The sequence below is a fragment of the Triticum urartu genome, chromosome 4, assembly GCF_003073215.2.
Source record: "Triticum urartu cultivar G1812 chromosome 4, Tu2.1, whole genome shotgun sequence".
In the NCBI taxonomy this organism is placed as follows: Eukaryota; Viridiplantae; Streptophyta; class Magnoliopsida; order Poales; family Poaceae; genus Triticum; species Triticum urartu.
The window spans coordinates 359378522-359385440 of record NC_053025.1 but is presented as its reverse complement, the minus strand read 5'-3'; positions in this window follow the sequence as shown (position 1 = coordinate 359385440).

Below are 6919 nucleotides of genomic sequence, written 5' to 3'. Positions count from 1 at the left end.
CAGATTCAAAGGCAGCATGGGGAAGCAGAGACGCCCACGTCCAATCAACAACCACGCATCAACCGAGGCCGCAGGCTTTTGGGGGCCCGTGGTGCTCCATACTTGACCCTTGGCTTCGCCGTGAAGCCAAGCCCGAGCGCACCTTGGGCCCAGGGGGTACTGTCGGCATTCTGGGAACGGGGGTCCCCAGACTTGCCTGCTTGCGGCCCGCGGCATGGCTAAGCCAGCAGGCCGTATGGCCCATCTTCATCAACAAGGCATCCAGGACCCTCGCGAGGCGGACGACACAAGACCTCCTCTGGAGTGGCCTAGTCAGGCAGGCTCACGAGGGGCAAAGATAACAAGGCGAGGCAAACCTCACGAGTCTCTCATGATGTGAGCCATGACGATCGACACCAGGCGGGCGCTAGCGCACGCATCGTCCTTGTTTCCTCTTTGGTGCTAAGGAGGCCAACGCAGGCGAGGAGTACTGAGGCATCAGGCAAAGGTTGCCATATCGGTGCAACAATACCAAGACCAGAAGGACGGCAAGACGGAGGTCATTGTGGAGCCCAAGACGTCGTCACCACCAGAGCCTTTTGCAGGCGGAGACCACCTTTGTCAGGATAGCTTCTACTAGCTGTCCCCCTTCAAAATTGCCCGTCGTTGTTGGCTCCCTTCCCGCTCAATATTTGGTAAGAGGACCAGGGCCTCTATAAATAGGACTAGCCACCACCATAGGCAAGCACGGTCCTCAAGATCATCCCAACACACACAAGTTGGCCAAGCACGAGAACACCTCACCCTCAGGAGGTTGTTCTTCCCATTGTATTGTTCATCATCAGCCCAGGAGGCAATCCACCACCACCACACTGGAGTAGGGTATTACACCACAAAGGTGGCCCGAACCAGTATAAATCTTGTGTCTTTCAATGTTGCGAGTGCATCGAGTTCGTCTGCAAGATCTTAGTGAGCTAGGGTGTAGATCGGTGGGAGGAAAAGACTTCGCGCGCACCCTAGTGTACGGACCTTAAGGGTTTGCCGGAACCCCACATCCGACAAGCTCCTATCGGGATTGTCGGCACATCGGGCGGCTTTGCTGGTCTTGTTATACCATTGTCGAAATGTCTTGTAACCAGGATTCCAAGACTGATCGGGTCTTCCTGGGAGAAGGAATATCCTTCGTTGACCGTGAGAGCTTGTGATGGGCTAAGTTGGGACACCCCTGTAGGGTTTGAACTTTCAAAAGCCGTGCCCGCGCTTATGTGGCATATGGGAATTTGTTAATATCCTGTTGTAGAGAACTTGACACTTAACTTAATTAAAATGAATCAACCGCGTGTGTAGCCGTGATGCTCTCTTCTCGGTGGAGTCCGGGAAGTGAACACGATCTGTGTGTTATGCTTGAACATAAGTAGATTCAGGATCACTTCTTGATCACTTCTAGTTCACGACCATTGCGTTGCTTCTCTTCTTGCTCTCATTTGCGTAAGTTAGCCACCACATATGCTTAGTGCTTGCTGCAGCTCCACCTCACTATCCTTTCCTACCCATAAGCTTAAATAGTCTTGATCTCGCGGGTGTGAGATTGTGGAGTCCTCGTGACTCACAGATACTTCCAAACAGTTGCAAGTGCCAATGATACCAGTGCAGGTGATGCAACCCAACTCAGGTGGGAGCTCGATGAAGTCCTTGATCGTTATTGTGTTGCATTTCCTGTTGATCAGTAGTGGAACCCAGTTGGGACGATCGGGGATCTAGCATTTGGGGTTGTCTTCTTTTATTTTGGGTTCCGTAGTCGGACCTTGATTGTACTTTGGATGATCTATGTTTAACTTGTATTTGCGTGAAGTGGCGATTTTAAGCCAACTCCTTATCCCTTTCTTATTCAGTACATGGGATGTGTGAAAGATTACCCCTCTTGTGACAAACCTACCATGCGGCTATGCCTCTAAGTCATGCCCCAACACGTGGGAGATATAGCCACATTGTGGGTGTTTCAAGTTAGTATCAGAGCCTTCCCCAACTTAAGAGCCCCCTGCTTGATCGAATCGCTGACGTTGTTGAGTCTAGGACAAAATGTTTTGAGTCTTGGGATTATATATATCAGAGAGTAGGATTCTTTTTACTCCTCAGTCCCATCGTCGCTCTAGTGAGGCCTCCTGACGTAGAAGTTTTGACTCTTCTCTCCTCAAATTTCATGAATTTTTTTTAGGATCACGCGGGTATCTTGGAATCATTCTGATGGTTTTGTGACGAGAACATTGTTCTTGGTTCCTCCTGACATTAGGGGTTGTGGCAGTGTCTCGGGGAGTTGAGCTCTGAGGTGTTGTCGTCACAATTTTATCGTTGCAGTTCTGGAATACCTGAGTTTGCCGATATCGAAAATCTCTTTTATGTAGTTGTTGGTGAGATAACCTCGATGCCGCCCATTATTGGGGTGGGAGTTCGGGAGTATTACCATAACTCGTATAACGGATGCTTTTCGAAGGTTGAGGTAAACGATTTCCGAAGGTTTCTTGGTTATGTGTTGAAGGATGGATACAGCTGGATGTAGGTATTGTTAGTTTGGGTGAGATATTATGCTTCCCCTGTATCCCCAACACCTAATTGCATAACCAGAAAGTTTCAGGAGTTTATAAGTGGGAATTCAAGTAGCTCCTAGAATATCTTTCCAACAGACACATGATACGATATGGGATCTATCATATGTTTGTTCCCGGCTTATTTTGCAAGCCAATCCTTTGTTTTGTTTTGAGTTGTGGTATTCGAGTTGCTTCGAAGTCAAGTATTGATTCCATACCTTTCCTAAGCAGTGTTCTCATACTCCTATGTGAATACTAATCCTTCATGATAATCGAGATTGTCATGTGAATCCTTTTCAACCGGCGTGTTCCTCTTCAAGTCGATTCGATCATTTTTCAACATCTTCAAGACCCAATCTCAGTTTTCTCAACGTGGTTCGTTTCATCCGTTCCCAAGTTGCATTTGTTTTTCCCACCCTCCCACCCTTTTTCTTGAATGACTCAGATTTCTGAATCAAGTATCCATCTTACAGATGTGAAGTTTCTTCATTCTTTTCCTCAAAGTTCTTTTTTTGATCATACCCTTTCCTCGTTTCAAATGTTTTCTCATGCCGGTCCACCTCTTTATCATTCAGCTCTTGCTATTCTTGTTATCTGGAGTGCTGAAGATATCTCAGAAGACTTGTCTTTTCATTCAAGATCAGTTCAACCTATTTCAAGGTTGTTATCTCATTCAAGCCATTTAATTCAACCGGCGCAATCTCTCTTTTAAATCGTTCGACAGTGTTTCTCTTGAGTGGGCCCTAACCCACAGGTGTTTTCCCAGGATCTTACCTGACTCTTCTAATTTTCCCGGAGCTATTCTCAAATCTTTTAAAGTTTGACGTAAGAATGAATTATCATTAGTCATATGTATTTCTCCAAGATCTGTCAAATTATTTTCATCGTTGGCTCAACCTTTCTATTCATCATCCCGGAGTATCTCAACAATTCATGGTGGTGTTTCTCATCATCATTCTCAACATTTGAAGACCGAAGAAGAGTTTTCCTCCAAATCTTATACGTTCTCTCAAAGACTCGTGATTCTAGTGTTATGTCATCCTCTCATAATTTTATTCGAGTGTGAGCATTCTTTTCACCCATTCGGACTATTCAGGAGTCTTTTAAGTTTGATTCTCCGAAGGCCATCATTTCGGGTTTATTCATTCTCAGCTTTCAGCTCTCGTTCTCCAAATCTAACCGGTGCATCGCTCAAATATCCTCTAATCTACTCGAGATATTTTCATTCTCATGGATCTAAATTCACTCAAGTATCTTCGTCTCGTTTTCTAATTCTTTCCGTCGAATTGTGCCTTTGCTACTTTCAATTCTTACGGTGGTTCGTGCAAGATTTCTCTTCCTTCGTTATCATATCAATTCATTCGTTGTTTCCAAACCCCACCGGTGGATCCATCAAGACCTTCTCAAGTTTGCACTATAGCTATCTTAATCCTTTCTACGAGAATAAGTAGTATGCCAAATCCGTGCTTGTCATCAATCTAAATTGATGAAGAATAAGAATAATGTAATTCTTATTCTTGTTTCATCGAGTTAATTCAATTCCTTATTCCGGAGGTTCATCAAAATTATTGATTTCTTTTGTTCATCTTTCTTTTCCGGAGTTCCAAGTTTTTTTTCCGCATTATCTTGTCACGAAGCTCAATCCGAATCATCGAAAGGCTTCACCTTGTACTTTCAACTTCTGTTTCCTTTCGTTTGATCATCCTTTTGTTACCGGAGTTCTTCATGGAGGCTCTACATGGTGGTTTATCAAGGATATAATTCATTCTCGAAGTGTTCTCCAAGATACTTGTTGGAGGAGCTCAAGCAGTCTTCATCTTGCATTTCGAAGTGCAATTCTTTCTATCTCATCTTTTGAGGTGGTGTTATGTCATTATTGACAATTTCACTTCGTGTTTCATGATTCATAAGTTGTCCGGAATGACATATTTTAAACCCATCATTTTCAATTCGTTTATGAGATCCTTTGAAACCCATCAATCTCTTCATTGGAGTTATCTTGGATTATATTTCACCTAAAGCTTTCCCTAAGGTTTATTGCTATTTATGGTGCTCATAAATGATACAAGTTCTTCATTTATCCCCCCGGTGAAATAACTTTCTCGTCTCCTTGGGGATATCAATCCAATCTTTTGTTTATGTAGTGGCAGTATTTCACCTCATAGTTTTGAGATGTTCTCCATAAGCCCACTACAAGTTTGTTCTTTTCGTTGTTGGTTTTCCAACAACTCCATTATAACCTTATTGGAAGGGTGTTTTCCAAGCTAATTTGTGGCAGAAGTTGGCATTTTCTTCTCCATCCTTATTCCAATGATCAATCTTCCCTTCTTTCTCCCGGAGGCTTTGTGATGTTGCTCTTTTCAATCATCATCATGAATTGCGGGGATCGTGTTCTTTTCGTGCTTATCATTTCAATCGGAGTGTCGTGTCCTCTTTTCAAGTAACCTCTCATCTTGTCAAGTTCATGTTCAATTCCTTCCATTTATAGTCGGAGTGCTGCCCAAATTATATCAATTGTATTCCTTCTCTATCCTGTTTAACCGGAGTGTTGTGGATATCATACCTCTTCTAACCAGAGTCTCATCCAAGTGCTTTCATTTTGCCAAGCTCATATTCTTTACCTTCCATTTCCAACCGGAGTGTTGTCGTAATTGATTCTTTATCATTCCTTGTACATCTCGTTTCAACCGGAGTGATTGCATGTACTTCTATACATTTCAACATTTTTCTTATGTCTTTCAACCTACAAGGTTCTCGTAATGTTCCTTGTTACTCTTTCTAACGGAGTGTTTTCTACGTCGATCATCTCCGTTATATTTTTCCTCAAAATGGTTTAACCTCTCAAGGTTCTTTGGTTTCATTCGTTTGTCAAAGAATCAACTTGGTTTTACCTCTCCTCTTTATCTTCCATTTCCCTCCGGTGCCATCCTAGATCTCGGGACGAGATCCTCTCATAGTGGTGGAGTATTGTAATGCCCCGAGACCGATATGCCAGGTGTCCCCCAGTTATTCGCTGACGTTGCCATGTCATTTGCTTGCATGTTGCATTTCATCATGTCACCTCTTGCATCACATCATGTCATCATGTGCATTGCATCATCATGTTTTCAGAACTTGCATCCGTCCGGGTCTCGCCATTCTTTCCATTGTCCGTTCTGAGCCCAGACATACTTGCACGCGCCCCTGGCACGTCCGAAATAGTATTTTATAAGTGGCCGGAAAATGTTCTCGGAATGGGATGAAAGTTGGTGTGCGGTGTTGTTATGTTGTTAGTAGGCCGCCTGCCAAGTTTTATCGCATTCGGAGTTCATTTGATAGCCCAGCCGTTAAACTATAGCGGCATTATAGCCGGTCAAACGTCGGACGTTTCGGTCTCCGGAACATTCGCCGGACCGCTCTGCTTCTCTCTCTTCTCAGCCCACGGTCTCTCCACAGCCCACATGCAGCCCATCTAACACCTCCCCTCCGACCGGAGCCGTCGGATCACGATCGGAGGGCTCCGGAAGCCCCCAAATCCCCCCTAACCCTAAACCTACCCTATATAACACCCCTCCCTTCCATTTCTGGCCTTCTCCTTCGTCTCCCTCGAAATCCGTGCCCCCAATCATTTTCCAGCCGCCTCCCACCTCCTCTTCTCGAATTCCGGCGCCGGCCAACGCATCAACTGCCACTTGGCGCCGCCCAACTGGCCTGCCGCCACGGGCTAGGAGCTCTCCACCTCTCCCATAGCGCCACGTCGCCTCCCCAGTGCCCACTTCACCGCGGCCCTCAGAGCCCATGGGAGGCCCGCCTCGGGTCTGATCTGGGCCCGACCCTGCTGACCACACCCGCTCCCGCTCGAGCCTCGTGCCGCTCGACCCCTGCTGCTTCGCGCCTTGCCTCCTTCACCGCCGGCGAGCGACGCCGCCTCTGCGTCCCACGAATCACCGAACCACCAGGTCCACACCGTCGTCGCCTGCCTTCCCTTCCCCATCTCTCTCGCTCTCACCCATAACCTCTCTCCCCTCCGCAGATCCCCGCCGCCTCTTGGGGTCGCCGTCGCAGCTGCCGGAGCTCGCCGGAGTCATGGACGCCATCGGATCCGGCCTCCGTTTGCTGCGCTGCCGACGGATCTGAGGTGCCCCGTCCCGGATCTGCCCGTTTTCCATGCCTCCTCGCCGTTTCGGTCGCCGGGAAGGCTTGCGCCGCCTCGTCCCAACGTCGCCGGTGGCCAGGTACGGCGCCGCCATCCTCTGCTTCGGACTGAAGCTCACGGGTGCCCGTTGACCCATCGCCCCATGCGTGGCCAGCCTCCTGGGCCGCAAGCGTGCATCAGGCCCAGCTGCCTCTCAGCTGTGGCCCAGTCCAGCTCCGGC